The 23,723-nt window shown below is 40.6% G+C and overlaps 1 protein-coding gene across 2 annotated transcripts in view; it reads right to left on the bottom strand.

Annotated features, from left to right (window-relative positions):
• FBXL13 (F-box and leucine rich repeat protein 13) overlaps positions 1 to 23,723 on the bottom strand; it is a 132,036-nt gene that overhangs the window by 46,815 nt on the left and 61,498 nt on the right. The gene's annotated exons all lie outside the window — the stretch shown is intronic.

Raw genomic sequence — 23,723 nt, 5'->3', positions numbered from 1 at the left:
GGCCTTGTGCTAGTAATTGTTTCTACAAAGTCATTGTTTCATAAAACAAAAAAAAACAAAAAAAACATGGGGTTTCTGGTACCGTATTGAACACCTTACTGCATGTGTGTGGCCTCGTACTTCTTTTGCTAATGCAGAAATTATAAAATGCATACATTCATGACAAGTGAAAAGTTCTATGAAAAGTTGGAAATAGTCAAAATGAATGAAAAGTATTTTCAAGGGGTTGTCTGTTCCTTTATATGACAGGTGCTGCAGCATTTAGCTGTTCTCTACAAGTGCAGGTACATGCGCTGCAGGCAAATTGTAAGGGACAGATATTGCAAAGCTGCTTTTGCTGAACATATTGGGGCTCATTTACTAAGGGTTGCGCTGCGCACTTTTGTCAGATTGTGCACCTTTTTGGGGCTAAAACTGCTGGCACAGGTATTTAGTGTGTGCTCTGGGACTGTGGCGCATGCGACCCTTTTTGTGGCGCAGCTGCACTGGTCTTTATACGACACAAATTAGGGGGCGTGCTGTCGGACAGTCCGACTGATGTAACTTTTAAATTGTATTGCACACCCCATGTTAAAGATGCACCACAAAAAAGATGGACCTGAGCGGGGAAGCGACACTTTCAGGCGCACGATCCTAGTGAATGGCCGCACACTGCATTATAGACAGACAATGCCCTTTCAGTGAGCTCCGGTGACCCGGTGAGTAAATGTGCCCCATTGGGTTGAATATATTAAGAAATCATACTTCTTAATGTAATTTATTACATCTGTATGTGACATTAGCCCTGGAAAATAATCAATATCAATATGTTAAAAAAAAAAATAAAAATTCCCACCGCCGGCACTACAACGTTCTGGCCTTTTAGTAAATACAGATCCAAACTGGAAATGGTAGAGTGTTTTGCTCTAGTCTCTTCTGGAATTCTCTGGGACTAGAGTAAATGTGGTAAGCAGGCGTTTACGCCCCGGCCCGCCCATAGTGGTGTGTTGGTCATAGAAAGTCATAATAAATCTGAGCCATTGTTAGGGCTAAGACCATGCCCTTATAGTCCTAATGTTCAAGAAAATGTTTGCAGTTCTGTTCTGCTCTTCTTTAAATGATGATACCTTTGGAAGAGCTTTACATATCACATAACAATTTGTACTTTTTCATGATTTACTCCTTAATGACCAGGCCTCAAGAGGTTTTAATTGCCGGGACATTTTTTAGCAAATTTTGTGTATGTATTTGTTTAAGGGCTATAACTTCTTTTTTTGCATGCTACCTTAAACATTTTTGTGTTATTTATTGTGACACATAGGGAAAGTTAAAAACTAACAAATGTTAAAGGGGTATTCTCATCAGGGCATTTACATTTAATTAAATTCATTTACCATACGTAAACATTTCTTCAATTGGATGTTAATAAAAAAAAATGTTCCTGTGTGAAGATAATTTTCTATAAATGTAGTGATATGGTCCCTTAGAAACCAGATAGCTTCCTCGGATACGACCACGTCACACTCTGGCAGCGGTGGCCAGACATGCGCTATTGAGCCCTGCCGGACCACCAGGATTCAGCAATCATTACTACAGGACGGCTGTGGGACATGCAGTAACTCCTGGACATTTCATATACAAAAACTTTTTGTTTCTTTGTGCAATCTCTCCAGTAGAGGTGGTCGTATCCGAGGAAGCTATCTCGTTTCTAAGGGACCAAATGACTACATTTACGAGAAATTTCACACAGGAACATTTTTTTTTAATAACATCTAATTGAAGAAATGTTTATATATGGCAGATTAATGAAACTGAATGTGAGTGCCCAGATGAGAATACCCCTTTAAAGAATTTTTTTTTCATTTTTAGTTTTGAAATGGGGGTCCTCTTAGGGTGCTTTGGTTCCTCTTCGGGTCCCCTCGCGAAGCCGGCAGTGGCGCACAAACAATGACGTTGGCAAGCGATGCCGGCGGAGGCGCACTAACAATGACGTCGGCAAGCAGCTGACGGCATTGTGTGTGCCAGAAAGGGAGCCGAACGACCCAAAGAGGAACCAGAGCACCCAAGAGCAAGAAGAGGACCTGCAGGTGGCATCAGAAAGGTGAGTATAGTGTGATTATTTTTTTTTTATTAAAGGCTTGGCATGCTCTGGGCAGACTATATACTGGGGGGGATGGGCTGGCTATATACAGCAGGGGCTGGCAAGCTATATAGAGGGGGGATGGGCTGGCTATATACTACAGGGACTGGCAGGCTATATACTGGGGAGGCTGGCTGGCTATATACTGCAGGGCCTGGCAGGCTACTGGCTATATACTGTAGGGGGCAGGCGCTGGCAGGCTATATATGGGGGATATGGGCTGGTCAGCTTTATACTGGCTGGAGGCTGTGACCAATGCATTTCCCACCCTAGGCTTATACTCGAGTCAATAGGTTTACCTTAGCCAAAATACCTTTATGCTGTGCTGCTGCTAGAGGGGGCACAGTTCAAATTGCTATATATCTTCTGTAGTATAGTACCTAGAAACACAGAAGTATCTTTAAAGTCACAGGCAGGAGGGAACAGTATATAAAAATAGCATTTCTCGCTGCAAATTTAACAATGGATATCTCTGGTTCTGTGGCACCTAGAAACACAATCCTAAAGCAATGTTGAAGAAGCGATTCTCTTTGGTTCAGAAGATAGATCTTTTTAAAGTGGGTCACTGCCATGACGTCTATACACTTATTGGGGAATATTTATCAGGGCCTCTACGCCAGGTCATAGCTTATTGCTAGCATTTGCGATTATTTACCCTAATCCGCTACCTTCACACCAGTGGGGCATGAAAGGATGTGAAGGGGGTGGGCGTGGTTCACTTGATAAGTTGCCGGACGCGGTTATTTCTACGTCAGGCCCTGCCGGATAGATAGAATAAATAAATAGATAGAATAAACGTTGTGCAGGACCCTGCCCGATACATCAAGAGGCCTCTTGATGTATAGCGCTGCGAAATTGCAGCGGCGGGGCTATCATATGCCAGTGCATGAGTACGATAAATATCCCCCATTAACTGCATGGGGTATGTGTAAATAGGATGAATATAGCCATATGGCAGTTGGTTACATTTCATAACTATAGTGTATCAGCACACTATGTAAGCACCATGTAAACAATACTCTGTATTGCTGCTTTGTGACAAAAGCATGAATTATTATTCGGATATGAGCTAATATACACAGCAGAGACGTCGTCTCAGAAAATTTGTTCTACCAAGAAGTAGTAGCCAGCATTCAAGAGAAACATTGCTTATTGTGTGGAACATATAACTACACTGCTCATAAAAATAAAGGGAAGACAAAAATACCATATCACAATGAATGAAATTTACAGTTGCAATTCTCTATTTATTACATAACGGGATGCACTGAGAACAATAAATAAAAAAAACAATCAAAAATTAAAACAAAATTAATATCCCATGGAGGTCTGGATCTGGAATAATATTCAAATCAACATTTCAGGCTGATTTAACTTCAGTGGAAATGCCGCAAGAAAGCAAATCAGGCTCAGTAGTGCATGTGGCCTCCATGTGCCTCTATGACCTCCCTAAAATGCCTAGGGATGTTTCAGATCAGGCAGTGACTGTTCTCCTAAGGCAGTGATGGCGAACCTTTTAGAGACCGAGTGCCCAAACTACAACAAAGACCCACTTATTTATGGCAAAGTGCCAACACAGAAATTTAATTTGTGATTTATACTCCCTTCTCTGTCACAGTTTTCAATGATACCAGCCCCTGAGGACACCAATAAAGCATTAAATAGTCCCAGGTAGAGCTGTCACTTTAAAATACCTCTGTGCACAGCAAGTCCTGGGCTGTTTGGGACTGCAGGAAGATACCTGGAGTCATCTCTGGTTAGGTTAGCCATCACTGTCCTAAGGGATCTCCTCCCAGACCTGGATTATAGCACCATTCAACTTGTGTACAATCTGTGGTACAACGTGGTGGTGAATGGAATAAGACATAGTGGGGCATATTTACTCACCCAGCCCATTCGCAATCCAGCGGCGCTTTCTCTGGGGTGTATTCGGGTCCGGCCGGGATTTATTAAGAGCATCGGAACGCACTGGAATACACCGAGCCAGGCTGAGTGAAGGTAAGTGCAATTTTCGCAACACATTTTTTTTTGCGGCGGTTTTTCCGAATCGCCCGCGAAACGTTGCAGGTGCCGGTGGAGTCACGCGCCTGCGCAGTGACTCTGCGAGTGTTGATAGTATCACGCGCATGCGCAGTGACTACAAGGACGCCGGAAGCGCAATGCGCATGCACTGTAACCTGAACATGCCGGCAGTGACACGCGCATGTGCGGTACACAAGTCGGACATTACGCTGGAAGCTGTAACCCAGGAAACACAGTTATGTATATGCCGGTGATCATCCGGACCATGTTGGTGCATGCGGAACAAAAAACGCATCATATTAAAAATAGATTAATGGATACTTGGATGTATAAAATAAATAAATACATAAATGAATATATATATACATGAAATGTAAAGCCACGTGATAGTGTATATACCAATTTAAAACCAGTCAACCTATTCCATAAAGGACATAGTGAATATGGGGAATTTAGAAGGAGATCAAAGGGAGATTAAAAGGAACAGTTTTGTTAATAGAGGGTACACGTGGAAGGGGATAACCGATGGACTGATTAAAATACATTCTCCAGGCTCTCATTTAGGCCTAAGGGGGTCAGACACTGAAGTTTAAAAATCCAAAACATTTCTCTCCTTTTTAGGTGGGTAAACCTCTGTGGTGTTGAAGGAGGAATGTGTTCTATTGGTAAAATATTAAAATCTTTCATGTTGCAGTTATAATGGGTCGCCACATGGCGAGAGACACTGTGTAAGGCATACCCATTTTCTATATTGTGCCTATGTTTGTTTAGTCTCTCGCGGAATGGTAGATGAAGCGATGAATAACCAACTATCTTTCTTTTTTACGAAAGTTATAGGAATAACCGGTGCAAATGTTTTGACTCGATTAGACACAGACAAAATACATTTATGTCCCATACAACGAGAGAATCTTTCCCGTTAAGAAGTTTTATGAACTGCAGCTTCAAGTATATGATATACCTGATCGAGTGCAAATGCAAATTACAGTACATTGCCCGCACAATTCTACCACTCCGCGAGAGACTAAACAAACAGGCACAATATAGAAAACGGGTATGCCTTACACAGTGGGGCAGATTTACTCACCCGGATTCGGGTCTTCCGGCGATTCACTAAGGCAGTTCCTCCGACGTCCACCAGGTGTCGCTGCTGTGCTGAAGTCCGCCGAGGTCTGCCGGAGTGCACGATCCATTGCGGGGTGAAGGTAAGTGCGAGTCCAGCGACACTTTTCTTTTTTAAATGTGAATCCGAATTTTTTCTCCGAATCCATCGGGTTTTCGTAAGACCATGCCCCCGATTTCCGTTGCGTGCATGCCGGCGCCGATGAGCCACAATCCGATCGCGTGCGCCGAAATCCCGGGGCAATACAGGGAAAATCGGCGCAAAACGGAAAAATTTGGTTAACCCGTTGCAAAAACGCGAATCGGGCCCTTAGTAAATGACCCCCAGTGTCTCTCGCCATGCGACGACCCATCATAGCTGCAACAATAGAACACATTCCTCCTTCAACACCAAAAAGGTTTACCCACCTAAAAAGGAGAGAAATGTTTTGGATTTTTAAACTTCAGTGTCTGACACCCTTAGGCCTAAATGAGAGTCTGGACAATGTATTTTAATCAGTCCATCGGTAACAATCTCATCCCAGTACCTAATGACTGTCAGGGTACCTCTGGCTAGCAAATGGAGGACTGTGCGGCCCTCCAAAGGAATGCCTCCCATTACTGACCCACTACCAAACTTGTCATGCCGGAGGATGTTGCAGGCAGCTTCTCCATGGCTACTCCTGACCCCAATCATGTGCTGAGTGTGTACCTGCTCTAAACCGTGATGAGCACAGGGTGTCAATATCGAATCTTACAATTTTGGTATTCTCTGGCAAATGGCAATTGCCCAACATTTAGATATTGGGCCCTAATACCACTCATTTTGACATTTTGAGCATACACATAGATGTGACCTGCTTTAGGTAGTTTTGTAGGGTTCTGGCACTGTTTCCCCTGTTCCTCCTTGCACAGAGGACCTGCTGAAGGGTTGTGGCCCTCAAACGGACCCCTCGAGATGCTCGGTAAAGACTGCTTAGCAGTTAAAACATGATTGGAAAATAAAGAACCAAACAGTCAATCTACTCTTGAGCAGTACTGCAGTCATTCACTACATATATCACATTTCCCACAAATTTGATAGAGTTAGCACAGCTATTTCAGTTCTATTCTGACACTTTTTTGAACAATCTAATCCACCGGGTCACTGGAACTGGTCAACAATTCTTGCAAATGTGGTGAAAATGAACTAAATAAGTCACAAAACCTTAAAGTTACAATTTGGCGTGCAGAGTCAATGTGTGGTCTGTCTTCTCAAATAGACTGTCAATAAAAAAAATGCACAAAACTAGTAAGTGGGCCAGCTAAGGGCCTTTCACACGAGCGTTGTAGAGTCTCATTAGAGTCTGATCAGGATTTGGTCAGTTAAAGACTGCCCCTGAATGGGCCAGTGTTCGAGGTAAGCCCTGCACGTCAGAAACACAAGTTTTAAAAACACTCAGGGGTGGTGTTCTGGAAAGGAAAAACTTCACCTGTCCACAAATGTTCTTGGTGGAAGAGTCCACCAGAGATAGGAAGCATCTTCACACATTACTGTGGAGTATTCTAATTCTAAAGTAAGGCTAAATTTAAAGGGCTCATGGGTGTTTCTTATTTCTTGTCACTGCCTTGCAATGTTAACATCTGTATTCAGTCATTGCAGTGTTGACCAGGGAAATCATGAAACAACATAGATATCAGTGATGATGTCAGGAAATGAGTAGCCAAGCAAAATATCGCAATGTGCATAGTTCTTATTTATCACCTACAATCTCAATTTTGAGGGAAGGCATTTGAAGATTTACACTTAGCAGGCTAAATACATAGCTAGTATTATCACATTTTGAGTGACAAAACTGAATCGCATTTCATGGCATAGCATAACATTGGGTGGTTTCTATATTAGACACAAATTCATGCAACTCGTTAGACATTATTAATTATATGGTGAGCATGATATTATGTTAGAAAAAAAGAAAACTTGCACATTGTTGTGTCTGCTATTGCAGCTCATCCCTGCTGTTTCTTGTCAGTTTAGTGTATCCTTTCAGTAATCATTCCTTTTAATACATTCCTTTCTTGCTCGGGTGGTTCTGTTCTAGAAATTGGAGTTCTTCACACTGAGTAATATTGGAAATAAATATTTCTCTTTCTGAAAGATATCTTGAACTCATCTAAAATGTGTCTAGCTAAAGTACATTACAATTCATTATTTTTGGTACCACTAAAAGGTAAATTTATCATAAGTAAAAATAAATAATAATGTGAAGCTCCATACACATGTGCCAATATTGTATTTAAATTGTCTCCATATCCATTTTTTTTAGTATTTTGTCATCTTTATGTGTTGTTCACCTCAGAACCCCTTGCGACAATCTCATATCTGCATTCTCGATTATAGAGTAGAACAGTCAGAACATGTGAATACAGTTAGTCATGCATTAGAGATAGACTGACTTATAGTTCATGCTCCATGATCTTAGACACAGAGCTATAAGCTAAAATAATTATTCATACATAATACAAGTACCAAATGCATTCTGGTTGTCATTTGTGGCTTGATCAAAGCTTTCATTAATGGGATACAAATCAGATGAATTTATAGATATCTGCCACTGATTGGCACCTGACCCATGCTCACTCATATCACAAAAAGTTCCCCAACATATGGTGTACAATGTACCTTTTGGCCAAACAAAATCTGTGATGCAAAACTTACTTACCTTAGGGTGTTGATGTACCTAAACTGTGTATTGAAGGGGTTTTCAAAATGAAAAAATCTGCAGGTGAGCAGATACAATTATACAATAATGACAAAAATGTAACCCTCAGTTAGGGCTTATTCCTTCTCCAGGGTTTTTGTTGCCCGGGTTGGACTTGATGGACTGATGCCTTTTTCTAACATTATTTAGTAAGATTTACTATGTCCAACCATCACGGACTTCAGCACATGGCTTTTATAAACATTACTGGCCCAGTGGTCATGTGAGCAACTATTATCATGTCATCACTACTGGGACCAGGACTGGCAGTGCTGGAATGAACAGAACTTTAGAAGGGAATTAATGGATTTTTTTTATCATTTACACATATCTGAAAACCCCTTTAAGTTAAACAACAACTAATATATGTGTGTGTGTGTGTTAATAGTGAACATATTAAGAAAGTGTATCCGCCTCTTTAATCATATCATTTTTTACACACCCTATCATGGAGCAGAGCAGGGTATTTTAATAGTATCTGTTCTCTCATTGTTGCTTGGGTTTTTCATGTGTTTGTATGGATCTGACCTTACAATTTATCACAGCTTGACCACTTTGAAACTGGCTTTGCTTTTGTTTAACCCTCTGCTAACAGATTTGTGTTTTCTGCTAGTGGCGGGTTTTGCCTTCTGCAACTGTTCCTGGTTATTCTTATGTTTTTTCAGTTTAGACTTGTTTCTCTCCTGTTTCTCTTCTTTTACATATAAATTGACAGAATGGTATTGGTTACTGCATAGACTGTTCTACAACTCAACAAAGATTCAAAAATTTCATTGATGGGTATTTTTTTTTTCATTATAGTTTTTAAAAAGGGATCAGAAAGTCGCAATGGGTTTTACACATGCTGTAAATTTGGCCTGAAGTTCACAGTCTAGAATTTTGTCATATCTAAATTAGGGTCTTTTCAAAACCTCAACAACCACAACTAAATCTTTAATCACATTTCTACCATGTTAGTGGGAACTTTGTTGTTGCTACGTGTAATGTCCTGCTGGCCAATTTGCTTGTGATGTAAAATAACTCATAAGGCCATTCAAAGTTCATTGCTGAAATATCCTCCAGCCAGAGCCATCATCGGGAGGGGATTGATACTGGGACTCTAGTCATGGCCTGGCCAGAAGAGGGAACCTTGCCCCTGATCAGTGGCGGATTAAGTGTCCCATGGGCCATGGGCTGTTCACACGACTAGGGCCCCCCAGCGTCCACACCAAAATGTGCCTGGATATTAGGACTAGTACTAGTCTATATCCTTAATCTTCTACTGTTCATAAAAGTAATTAATGATGAACCTCAACTGCAACTACATGAAACCTTCCACCCTCATGCAAGAAAATTGCAACACAAGACAGTGTAGGAGATGTGGACTCTGGCTGGCCCAGCCTCTGTGCACCCTGCAGCTGAACTCCCCCACCCTCAGGATCATGCCCTGAGGCCTAAGTTCCTCTGCCTGATGAAACCACGGGAGACCATACTTTTTTCCAGGGAGCGAGTCGTGTACACTCCTTGCCATGGTCCCTTGGGAAAAAAATGGTCGCCTCACAAACACCCCATATCTAACCCCAACCCATATGTTGGGGTTGAAGACACAATCATTTTTTTACTGGAGCGAACATACTCATATCTTGAGGTGTGGTGCAGTAGTTCGGATTATGTTTTTATATTTTTCAAGTGCTTTTAACTCAGTTCAGCCAGCTATTTTATCCACAAAGTTGGAAGTGAAGGAGGTAGAGAGGTCTTATTAAATGGATTAGGTATTACATGACCCTTCGACCACAGTGTGTATGCATAGGAGGTCACATTTCCCCTCAAGGAACGGTTTTATCTCAATTCTTATTTTCACTGTACTCTTCTGATTTTACCTATGATTCAGGGAACTGTCATTTGCAGTGTTTTTCTGATGATACAGTGGTAATTAGAAATGTTGCAGGTGATGGAGGGAAGGGATATGAGAGTGCTATTGAGGCCTTTGTGGCTTGGAGTGCAACAAATAAATTAATTTTAAATGTAAATAAGACTAAGGAGATGAATTTGAGTTTTCGCAAATGTATAACTTGTCTTAAACTGACTGTACTCCAGGGGCGTGAAGTAGAAGAGGTAGTTGCTTACAAATATCTGGGTGTTGATCTACATAAGAATTTTAACTGGAAAGTGAATTCTGATGTACAAAAAGTGTGTTGTACAAAAAGGGTCTCTCTAGGCTGTTTTTCCTACATAAATTGCGATCATTAGATTTCTGAAATAAATTACTCCATATGTTTTATGATATTATGATATCTGGATCTTGTTTTTATTGTGTGGCCTGCTTCGGATCAGGAATGTGTGCAAGAGACATTAATAGGATGTATAAAGTGATTAAAAGGGCTAGTGAAGTAATTGGGGGTAAGCTGGAATGTTTTAGAGCTGTTGTAGAAGGTAGAATTAAGGGGAAATTTAAAAGTAGAAAAAGTAATCCTTATTACTCTCTATTTCCGCTAAGAAAAGTGATTTTAGTGCAGGATTCATTCAGATGAAGATCTGCGAAGAACACTATAGAACACTTCATACCTTTTGCAATCACATTGTATAACAAAGAGCTTGCAGGTGTCTACTGATTCTGGGTAGACGAGGGTTTTGTGTGTTCATTGTTTTTTGCATTATGTAAATAGTACAAAACGTGTTTGTGTGTTATATTGTCATGTGTTTTTATTTCTGGTGTTTTTCACCACTGAGCTTGCTTATAATTAAAGAAAGTTTGTATCTATCTATATCTATCTAATGTGCCATTTCCAATAGAACCCCCTTGTTTTTTCTGTTGTCTGTCTATATAAGGATGACCTACAGAATAGGAGACACTATAACACCCCTTTTTCTATAGCCCCCACACACTTATAATGTCCCCTTGTCTTTGGCCTTTACACTGAGGAAAATAGAAATTTCATACAGTAAATATTTGTGTATAAGCCAAGACTCCTAATTTTACCACAAAAAAAAGAAGGTAAAACTTATTGACTCGAGTATAAGCCCTGAGACGGGAGGGGATGCAATAGCACCTCATTAAAGGGATTTTCCCACGAAAGAAAATCTAAATCTAAAATCTAAATCCCCTAGTGATGTTTACACAAAAAAGTTCATTTTTAATCCTACTTTACAATTTTACTCAGTTTTAGCTCCTATCACTCAGTGATGGTCAGTGTAAGATACCAAGGTGTGGGCGGGAAGCTCACGCTCTCTAAGCAGACATGATCCATGATCCAAACCAATTGTCACAGACATGTAACATGTATAGGATAACTGACACACAAGTGTCCCTCCTATAACTTCAAATGACCAACTCTATACATAGAAATACAAAACCAGTGAACAAAGAGTATTTGCTCTCTGGTTTTGTATGATCCATGATCCATCTAGTTCTGTGAGCTGACAGTGTGGCTAGATTACCAAGGTACAAGGTTTATATACACTTTCATTTACCTTCTGAACAGTGTTCTAGTATCTGACACTGGAAAGAGACACATAGAAAGAGAAATGAGACATATCAGAGAGGAGATGATGAGATGCATTTGATGCATATTACACACTGTCAGCACTGCTACATATATGTTCTCACTATGAGATCTCCTGTGCCTCCCTCCCAAGATAAAGAACTTATCTGCCTGTAACTTGCAGCCTCTCTCTCCTCATGATGTGTTGTTTGCTGGTAGGAAGTGAGTGTCTGTGTGCTCTGTCCTGGACTGCAGGGGGGCAGGGAGCAGAGAGGAAGAAACTCCGTTCCACGGCCAGCCAAGATAGCTTCAGAAGTCAGAAGTTACAGGGTCGTTTCTAGGGGCAACTGAATTTGTGTACACAGGTTGGAATATAGACAGGTTGGAATGATATCTGAAAAATGCTGTATTTTTGGTAATAACAGTGAATTAGAGAATGTGCTATTTTGTTATCCCAAGTACATTTAAGAAACTTATCTTCATGTGAATACTCCTTTAATGAAATGTCCACAGCAGGGACCCCCATTTAATGAAATGTCCATAGCAGGGACCCTCCTTTAATGAAATGTCCACAGCAGAGCCCCCCTTTAATGAAATCTTCACAGCAGGATAGCCCTTTACATAAGTGTCCACAGCAGGGATTTCCCCCTCCCCCATTAGTGAATTGTCCAAATTAGAGCCTGCGCAACATCATAGTGTATGCACCCAGGCAGCAAGAGGAGAATACGGAGCTAGGGTGAAGAAACCGAAGGTGAGTATACATTTTTTTTACCTCAAAGATATATTGCTGGGTTTGGGTGGGAATCCAAAGGTCCCGGTCGCTTGCCCATACCACTTATATGACTTTTGGTGAATATGGCTACTGGGTGAACTGTGACTGGGCTACTGTGTGGGGCTCTGGGACTACGGGCAACTGTGAGAATGGGCAACTTTTTGGGGCACTGTGACTATGGGCTGCTGTGGGCACGCTGAAACAAGGCATTTTGAAGCCCTAGGCATACATGACCATGGTGCCACAGATTCCTCAATATAATTGGGCACCAAGACACACAGACCTCAAGCAACAGACCACAGTTCCGTTGTTTGCAGCCTGTGATATGCACACATTCATGTACAGGAGGCCTAAAGGTAAAACGGAGCAAAACGCATATGGTAACAACCATAAAGTTTCTCAATAGTGTTATGACCTTAAAGGGGCAGTCTTTATATTATATACATTATATTAGACACATCCTCCATCGAGGCCTAGCCTTTTCTTGTGAGCCTGGAGGCAGCCAGGACCCAGAATACCGGAGTGGCTCCAGCAGATGGTGTGTGCAAGAAATAAGGAGGTAGAGTATTGGTTTCTCCCTGGGGCAACCCCTGAGTGTCTGTAGGATGAGTCCCTGGGTAATGAATGGGGATACCCGTGGTGGTAAGCAAATCAACTTATAGTTCTTTATTGAACCTAAAACAGCAGGCAACGGCCAAACATGTTTGACATCGGATTCTGGTTAGTAGAGTGTTCATGAAGAGCAGCCTGCAGGAATGGTGCACCAGCCTGATATTAGATGCAGGCTGGGATAGTTGAGGTGGAGTTGTGTCCAAATTGTGAAAGCTGCAGCTCTGGGGTTAGAGTCTCCTGACTCAGAACCCAGGATTAATATCTGAAAGTGTGCTGAGCACAGTGTCTCTCTCTTCACTCTGACTCTGCAGTCTGGACCCTAAGACTGACAGACCATGTGCTCCCCTGCACATGGGTTTTACACTCCCGCTGGTCACCTCTCCAATCACACTCAAGCTAACAATACAGCCACATAATTGGATAATTACTTACACCAATTTAACTGTTGCCTTTCCAGGCAGAATCTACAGCTGCAATTTACATTAAGTTCTCCTAGCATTATCTTCTGGGTGAGTTGGGCAGGCTCATCAGATAGATCCTGACACGGAGAGGGCGCTATTCGCAACTACCACCTTGCTATGTTGGCAGGGGTTTTGCATATATATGAATCTACAGTGACTCTAGAGGAGAATAAAAAAAAATAATAATAAGCTATTGTCACCACTGGTTGCTGTTTTGCAAATACAGAAGTCTGTATAAAGTGTAAAGGAAAGATGTATACTATACATAATCTTGTATACATTAATCTTGCTGCTCTCATTGCTGCACTGTATTGATGGAGCAGGTAGGATACCATATGACATTTGCACAGATGTGTATGTGCACCTAGTGTGTTGTGGAATAGCAGAGAGCTAACTGTGTCATGGTGTGCAGTATGCAGCATGGATCTCATCATCTCATCTCTGATCTTTCTCTTTCTATGTGTCAGATACTAGTACAATGTTCAGAAGCTAAATGAAAGTGTATATACACAGGTACCCTGATAATCTAACCACACTGATGGGAGCTAAAACAGCAATAATACTGAGTAAAAAATACAGCAATAACAGCTATGTGCTGCACACCTCTCTCATGGAGCTGCAAACAGTCAAGGGTTGATCCAGTGAACCCAAATTGTAAAACATAGAAAATGAGTTCTGACCGGAGCTCCCGATTCCCTTGCTTCCGTGTGTCTTTCTCTTCCAATATGTCAAAATAGAGCAGTTCACACTCCTCCAGCACAAATTCCTGAATCCTCCGATAAGAATATACCGCTATTCAGACCAACACTCCTGCGTTTTTCTTGTGACCTCCTCCGTATGCAACATATGTTGCGGTAGATCGCTGGAAGAAATTCACCCGCAGATAGCGTAGTACAGTTTACACTCAGGTTTTATTTAGATTAAAAACATACTCACAAAAGAGCGATAAAAATGTGCATATAAAACTCCAATATGGGACGCCAGCTGCACGTTCTCGCCCGACCCCGGGTTTCGCCCGGTTTGGCTTTTTCTGGGGCGTTGCTAGCGTCCAGTCCCAATTACTCTTTAAACCCAACATATACTCTAATAGTTCAACTAGAGAAACATTTATAAATATATATTTACAACTTATTCGTTCCTATACATATTTACTTTCACTGTAATTTTTTGTACATTACTCTTTATAAAAGCAATTCCTCAACCATACAATGTTTATCCACTCTATTCATTTTATTCATAGACCACAATGCACCATTTTCCATATTAGCCAATCCTAATCTATGGTAGGGAATTCACACCATCCAATCCCCAGCCCCACAGGTGACACACCTATTGTCTTACTTGTCTACGACACCTACAGCGCCTAAATTTCCAACTTATAATTTGGGACTTGGTACCTGTGTATCAATCCGACAGGGAGTCCTATTTTATTTGCATCATATTTTATCGTTATAAAAATGTAATTAGAAGGATGTATATATCCAAATTTTATTGCACCCATACAATAGTACATCTTATCCTGTTGAGCTTTCCTCTCTCCCTAATGTACAGGGGTAGAGAATACAGCTCCACCGCACTGCCATAGGTTAATTCTATTGGGCCTTCATCTCTCCCCCAAAAAGAACCTGTAAAACGGCTACTGGAAGACGGTAAAATCAACCCCCCATTTATCACCAGCTATTCTAAAGAAGCACTGAGGGTTAAGTCTATGTTACAGAAATATTGGCATATAATAAAGAGTGACCCAGTGATAGGGGCACATCTTTCAGAAAGACCACGGACGGTATTCCGTAAAGCTCCTTCATTAAAGGATATGTTAACCAATAGTTATATAAGGAACGAAAAAGATACATTTAATAATTCGGTAAACAATTTCTTTGTGCACTGTGGTAGGTGTAAGGCATGTAAGGAAACAAGATCGCACATTAGAACACAGGGAGACACTCCTAAGGTGAATGGATGTGAAATCACACTGAAAAGCAACATGAATTGCGATACAACCAATGTAGTGTACCTGATGGTTTGTCCGTGCAATAAAGGTTATGTAGGGAGAACAGGTCGCAAGTTAAAAACAAGAATTGCGGAACATTGCCGCAATATAAGAAAAGGGGTGAGTAGTCACAGTGTGTCTGCACATTTTAAGAGAGTACACAATTCAAACCCGAACGGGATGCATTTTTGGGCAATAGAGAAAATTAAAGCACATTGGCGAGGGGAACATATTAATATCAAGCTAAGTAGAAGGGAGGGTTTCTGGATACACAAATTGGGAACACTTACACCAGGGGGGTTGAATATAGACTTTGAACTTAAATGTTTTTTAAAGGAAGGTTGACATTGTCCACTGACAAGTTTGGAGATAATAGGATTGTCAATGTTCTGTATGTTTCCATGTTCTTCAGAGGTGTACATGGGGTTGGCATTTTGACAGTGCAGTGGAGCTGTGTTCTCTGCCCCTGTGTATTGGGGAGAGATGAAGGCCCAATAGAATTAACCTATGGCAGTGCGGTGGAGCTGTATTCTCTACCCCTGTACATTAGGGAGAGAGGAAAGCTCAACAGGATTAGATGTACTATTGTATGGGTGCAATAAAATTTGGATATATACATCCTTCTAATTACATTTTTATAACGATAAAATATGATGCAAATAAAATAGGACTCCCTGTCAGATTGATACACAGGTACCAAGTCCCAAATTATAAGTTGGAAATTTAGGCGCTGTAGGTGTCGTAGACAAGTAAGACAATAGGTGTGTCACCTGCGGGGCTGGGGATTGGATGGTGTGAATTCCCTACCATAGATTAGGATTGGCTAATATGGAAAATGGTGCATTGTGGTCTATGAATAAAATGAATAGAGTGGATAAACAAGGTATGGTTGAGGAATTGCTTTTATAAAGAGTAATGTACAAAAAATTACAGTAAAAGTAAATATGTATAGGAACGAATATGTTGTAAATATATATTTATAAATGTTTCTCAGTGTAAGTTGAACTGTTAGAGTATATGTTGGGTTTAAAGAGTAATTGGGACTGGACGCTAGCAACTCCCCAGAAGAAACCAAACCGGGCGAAACCCAGGGTCGGGCGAGAACGTGCAGCTGGCGTCCCATATTGGAGTTTTATATGCGCATTTTTATCGCTCTTTTGTGAGTATGTTTTTAATCTAAATAAATCCTGAGTGTAAACTGTACTACGCTATCTGCGGGTGAATTTCTTCCAGCGATCTACCGCAACATATGTTGCATATGGAGGAGGTCACAAGAAAAACGCAGGAGTGTTGGTCTGAATAGCAGTATATTCTTATCGGAGGATTCAGGAATTTGTGCTGGAGGAGTGTGAACTGCTCTATTTTGACATATTGGAAGAGAAAGACACACGGAAGCAAGGGAATCGGGAGCTCCGGTCAGAACTCATTTTCAATACTGAGTAAAATTGTGAAGTAAAGGGTTAAAAATTATCTATATTGTGTGAACATCACTAGGGGATTGAAATTTGTGAATTTTCTTTCATGGGAAAACCCCTTTAAACTAGCCATTGCCCCGGGCAACTGGACCTCAAAGCTAGCCCTATTTATTCTGGTTTACCCTACACTAGACATTATCCAGGCAATAATAAATTGGGCTATTTCTATAGTCACCAACGTTTTTATATAAAAGGAAAGAACAGCCTCTTTGAATTCTATGGTTTTACATATCAGAACATAAATAAACAAAAAAACATCTGCTCCTCAGAAGTTCTAAAATAAACTTTAGATGAACAATAACACATGATGAATTTAACTCATTAGATCAAAATGCAGAAACATCAAGTGAAAAATTAAGTACATCCTTACGGTCTATTAAATTGAGCAGCGTGTTGTGGACCCATTGTGTCCCTTAACCAGTTTTACTTTAAGAAAATTCAAAGGGCATTGTACTAGTGTCCCCTGATGATATTTACCCTTTTTATCCAAGTTTTTCAATCTTTAGTCTTCAAGCAGCCCTGATGGTGGTAACAACCGGTCCAGGTCAGAGGATGCTGGCAAGAGTGAAAGTGTATTCCAAGACAATTATCCCCCCCAGAGTCGGAACATGACACAATATGCTTTCATAAAAGTACAAATCAAAGGGTCTGCTGACCTAAGGCAGGAGGGAGGGTCACAATTGCGCAAAGGATTGAAATGCTACAACTATGAAAGACACACATCCACACACACAACCATACATGGCAATCACTGATGAATAAAATATGCTAGTCAATTGATGATCAGCAAGTGTGACCATCTCTATAAATGCTTTCCAAGAACATGACAAGACTGCTTAAGTTTCTGAAATTGTTTCTGAACAAACTTTCTGAAATTATATTCTTTAACAGTTGCTATATAATGGTGATACAGTGTACATTATGGTCAAACATCTTCACCTTAGTCTAGCTTGTCCAAACACAGTGGTAAAGGGGTGATGATTTGGACATATATTGCAGTCAATGAGCAGACCATGAGTCAAATCCACGAATCCAAAAACTAAAGCTTGTCTGAAATTTGGTCATGAAACAGAACAATTATCCCAAGAACATCAGCAAATATTTATATAACAGAAGCTAAATAGAAAAAAATTAAGGTGTTAAAAAGGCCCAGTCAAAGACCGGAATTAAAACAATTGGAAAGCTGTAGCAGAATCTTAAGAGAGGTGTGCACAAATAAATTCCCACAAATTTCAATGAACTGAAGCAAAGATGTAAAGAAGAAGGGGCCTTAATCCCTCTGGAGCAATGTGAGAAAAAGTTAAAGTAATACAGAAAAAGATTATTTCATGCTATTGCTGATAAAGTTGATTCTACAAACTAATCACTTATGGGGTGCACGTAGCTTTTCATAGATGGCTTTCCCATTTTGTTTTTATATTTGTTAAAAAGACAGTGACAGTGGAATCCACTGTGCTGTTATTCACATACATAATAAATAGCCACCAATTTTAGAAATCAAACAACTGGGAGCTATTTTTTCCATTGCACTACACATAATGTCCAATGTAAGCAAGTGACAATATTGTAAATGGCACTTTACAACCACTTTACTACATGATTCAATTATTCTATGATGCTAGATGCAAAGCTACATGTATATAGAACAGTTCAGTGTTCCTTCCCATTAGCTTATTAATCCCATATGTCTTCTTCTAAATAGCTAAATTGCTGGTATAATTTGAAGTACATCGGATTTACTTAATGTAGCATAAAAAAAATAATGGAAACACACATTAAAGCACTCGCAACAGATTTATAGGAGCACAGACCACAAAAAATGAAGCAATGTCTGCTTTAAGTTAACCATTGGATAATCACATGAAACAACAGATAAATAATATTTACAAAAACTATAGCGGCTTTGTTACAGAGCGCCTAGGCTGTGTAACAAAACTTGGAGAAGCTATACTTTATTTATACTACAGATGCATTGCTATGAGGCCTTTGAGTCAGGTTAGTCGCAAGGGCTCAGGTGCAACTGCTACATAAACTAGCATATGGCAGCACTGGTTTTCCCATTGCCACTGTGGGAATGGGGCGGATTTAAAATTACCAACTTTTTGAAAAGTTAATATACGTTCATTCTATAAAATCTGGATTCACAGGATAAGTCCAAAGTGAAAAGTAGAGTGGGTTGTCAAAAATAAACTTGTCACAAATAGGAAAATGCAACAATTAAAAAAAAAATTAAATACCTAAAACTGATATAACCATCATAAATACATTTCTTCCAGTGTTGGGGCTGTTAAATCAGATTTAATATTCAAGGATTTTAGCTATTGGTGCACTTGGAAAGCTGTGAGATCTCTGCAATGAGTTACTACATAGTCCCTTCTGCACGAAGTAAACACTTTAGCAGGCTTCTGGTTGAATACTACAGCAGTCACTTTTACCATAGGAGTAAACTTTAGAGTAGAGGGAGATCTTACAGCATAGCAATTTAAGGACACTCCCCCAGGCACCAAATACAGATAGAATCTTAAAATATAAAATGCATTTATCATCAACACCCACAAATGTCTTAAACACAATTCCACCTACCTAGTACAGTCTACAAAATTGCATAGCTATTCTCTTTTACACTACATTGGCCAAGAAACTTTGCAGAAATCCAGTCCACTCTTTGTTCATGAGGAATAACATGATGAATTCTAGCAGCTCTTGTCCCTGTAGTATCCCTAGTTTGTTTTTCTATTTGTGCTGAATGTTGAAGATAGGATGATATAAGTGGATAAAGAGGCACTATGCCAAGTTTCTTCTATTCACTGTACTACTGATTAATGCTAAGTTTGCTTAAAGGGAACCTGTCAGCAGAAACTGACCTCATAAACCACTACCAGTTTGTTGACAACCAGTTTCACACCTTCCAGATCAAGTTTCTTTCATAGCCCAGTGTGGTGGCATGATCCAGAATATCAACTTTGAAGTAACATATAAACTCCAGGAGGTGGAGAGTCCAGTATAGAAGTCCTCTCTCTGCCTCAGAACGCCCACTTTGCTGCAAATAAATTTATTCATCACACTCTAGGAGAGCTTTATTGTGATGTCCGTGAATACAGAAATTCCTATTACTATGAGAGGGGAGTTATTTTATACCTTACTTCAAAGCTGATTTTCTGGGCTATGAAATAAACATAATATGGAAGTTGTTATCTGCTTGACAACATACTGGTAGTTGTTTATGAGGTCAATTAAGATTTAAGATTAACAACCACACTTGTTTTCTGATGATTGTAATGTGACATGCAGACAGATAACTGAAAATCGTTGTATAAGTGTGCCAGTAACGCTTTCATGCATATAGTACCATAGTATCATAGTAAATAAGGTTAGAAAAATATATTAGTTCATCAAGTCCAACCTATTAAATTATATTGGGTTTATCCAGAAGAAGATGGAGACAATAAGTTATTAGCAAGTTAGTGCCTATCATGTTTTGTGGGAAAACCCCTGCAATCTAGATGGGCAACGGCCAATGGCCAAGAAGGGAGGGGGAAGGAAGGAAGGGACAAGCAGAACGGCACGGAGGAGGTGTATTGTTGCCTATGCATCCACCCAGAGGTGTTGTTTCCTGCAGTCAACCAAACATATGTAGCAGGTGAGGATCAAAATGTGAGCCAGTGCAACCAGGTCTCATAAAACATATCGTTGTACCCGCAGCTCCTCTAAATGCCTTATCGAGTCCAGGGCCTTTATCCATTGAAGTCTGGTAGAAGCCTCAGAAGATCTCCACAGTCTATGAATTATCTGTCTCATGGCCTCAATAAAATGGCGCAACAAGCTCTTATTGTGGGATGGTACCAGCAAACATGGAGAGGAGCGCCAGTTCAGGGGCAGGGAAGACTCTTCTATGGCAGGTATCATTATACAAATGTGAAGATGGCACACCAGATGGCCTACCAAATGTGGAGTATAGAACCCCATGCCTTTTCACATCACCATCACACATCTGTCAATATAGGGAACCTTTGTGACTTGGCCGGTGTCCTATTCCAAAGGGCAAGTATTTTATAATTCAATTCCTTCAGATGGCAGGAGACTGATGACTTGTGTGGCAGGATAAGAGCCTTTTGCCACTGCTCAGATGTAAATGATATATTAAGATCCTGTTTCCAAACAGTGGTAAAGAGAGGTAAAGAGTCCACTCAGCAACATCAAATAGAACAAGGAAATTGTATATGAGGGTGCAGAAATGGTGAGGCAAAGATCTTCAAAAGTGGTGCATGTGGTTCATTGTTCCAGAGGCCCCAATGAGGAGGAAAAATATCGGACTTGGAAGTATAGCAACCATCTAGATACTGGGCTCCCTAATAATTCTGTTACCTCTGTCAATGTGCGGATATCTGAGTTTGAAATGATGTCAAGTATCCTGGGTATGGGGTATTTGATGTGTGGTGGAGAGACAGGAGTCCAAGTAGATCAGGGGTGAGCAGTTCTGAGGGCCCCAATCAAGCCGGATGCGCATGCAAACTTATGCCACGATGTAAGTAGCAAAGCTAGAAGCGGGGAAAGGTCAACCCGTTACAAACCACTTTAACGGGGGAACACCAGAACGCCCCTAGTACATGTGCACAGTTAAGCTCCATCTCTAGGTACACCTGTGTAAGATATCTAGAACATAATTGGCTATAGCTGCCTTATGATAACTGAGGAAATCGGGTAGCCCCCCCCCCACCCCCACTAGTCTTATGTAATGTCAGAGTCATACTATTAATTCAGGGCTTGGATATATGCCAGACAAATTGTTGGGTTATGCATCAAAGCCCATCAGCGAAGGATCATGCCAGTGGTATTGGTAGGGTTTGGAATAAGTGCAAAAGACAAGGAAGGACCTCCCTTTTTAAAACGTTGATCCTACCAAAGTCGATAAGTTCAACCATTTCTCAAGGTTCTTCTCAATAGTTTGAGTAATTTAGGCTGAAAAGAAGTGTCAGGTCAGCAGGTATATGAGTCCCCAAGTAGCTTATAGCCGCGTTCGCCCATTCTAAAGGGAACACAGATTGGAGCAGGGATTGCTCATTTGAAGGAAGGGCAACATTGAGGAGCTCAGATTTGTGTGTATTAACTCTAAACTTGCTTACCATCCCATATGTGTTAAATTCTCATAGAATAGAGGGTAGGGATAATCCAGGTGAAGTGACATATAGGAGCAAATCGTCTCCAAATAATGATAAATTGTAGTGCCTATCTCCCACCATAAGGCTACGGATTTCAGGATTTGATCTAATAGTGTATGCCAAAGGTTCCATTGCCAACAGGGATCGGGATAGAATTAGGAAAATGTGAAAAGAATCATAATGGGAGACATTGAATTGCACTAACACGTGGGATCCCGATACAGTGCCATTGTGCTTTGCAGTATCCTCGGGCCTACACCTATATTCTAGGAAGCACCTCCAGGAATTCCACACACCCTGGTAAAGGCCTATTCTGCAACTGCCATAAACTATCAGGGTATTTGGCTTGACTGTGTTGTCTTTGGCCTCATGTCCCACCACAAAACACACCTGATCTCCATGAATAAGGTAGGAGAAAATTGGTTTGAGAAATAGTGCCATCATTTTCGAAGATATATTTCTATCTACGTTCAGGAGGGAGATGGGTCTAAAATCCCCACATGAAGTGAGATCTTTCCCAGGTTTCGGCAAGACTGAGATGTGCGCCTGTTGGGACTGTGCCAGGAAAGGAGAGCCATTCGCTGCTACATTCAAAGTCTGGAGGAGTATCCTTAAATAACTTAAAGAATCGTGGTGTAAAGCCATGTAGGCCAGGGCTCTTGCCCGATTTAAGATTTTTAATGATTCACTTAATCTCTTGTTCTGTGAAGTCCTGATTGAGGGACTTTGCTATTTCTGGACAGCTTTGGAAGCTGTCAATAGGACTTTGCGCTTGTGGGTACACTCTTTTTTTTAGACGAGAGTCGTGTGACATCAGGACCCCTCTCACATTAATGGGGTGTTGGCCCGTGAAGTCTAGTAGGGGTTAAAAAAAATTGAGGAATAGTACCATCATTTTTGAAATTCAGGAGGGAGATGGGTCTAATATCCCCACATGAGGTGAGATCTTTCCCTGGTTCAGGAAAGACAGAGATGTTTCCCTGTAGGTACTGTGACAGGAAGGGAGAGCCACTAGCTGCAGCATTGAAAGTCTGCAGGAGTATGAGAACTAAGTCATCCTTAAATAACTTAAAGAAGCATGGTGTAAAGTCATGTAGGCCAGGGCTCTTGCCCGATTTTAATGACTAACTCAATATCTTGTTCTGTGAAGTCCTGGTCGAGGAACTTGGATATTTCTGGATCTATATGCCAGGGTACATAGTCAGCTATCTGTTCAGATTTGGGCTTCGAAAGGTGTAACACCACCAACATTGTATAATTTCTTGTAAACTTTATGGAATTGGAATCAATTGTTTATGGAATCAACAATGCCTGCCGAGGAGTGAATGGTGCACTTGTGTGGGAATTAATGGAGAAAAAGCGTGTGTGTGGGGCCCGAGGGTGTTGGGCTGTAAACAGCTGTAAATGCCTAACAATAGGTCAAATACCCTAGACACCTCAAAGATCTAACAAGGTTAGTGTTAACAAATTGTACAAAACATTTTTACACTGATGGAGATATGATCATTCACACCCAATTCATCAAACTTTCTCAACAGCAGCAGCCTTTCATGACTCCTTTTGTTTAACATTACATTTTCACTGGAAGTAGAAATGTTTACGTAACTAAAAAGGGACAGCATTTTTATGTGTTCCTCTATGATTTCCTCACTATATTTTAGAAAAAGGAGTAAATATGAATGCTTATTCATAACACAAGGAAAAGGTTTGTAGGAAAGATTAGATCTTTTTTTCATTACCCAGTAAATCTTAGCTGTTTATAAGCATGACAGTGCCTTGGCATTCAGCCAGTGCATATAGTGCTGTGCCT

The sequence above is a fragment of the Engystomops pustulosus genome, chromosome 4 (genome assembly GCF_040894005.1).
Source record: "Engystomops pustulosus chromosome 4, aEngPut4.maternal, whole genome shotgun sequence".
NCBI classification, from domain to species: Eukaryota; Metazoa; Chordata; class Amphibia; order Anura; family Leptodactylidae; genus Engystomops; species Engystomops pustulosus.
Note: the sequence above shows the minus strand (reverse complement) of the source record. Positions and strands in the feature narration are given on the sequence as shown.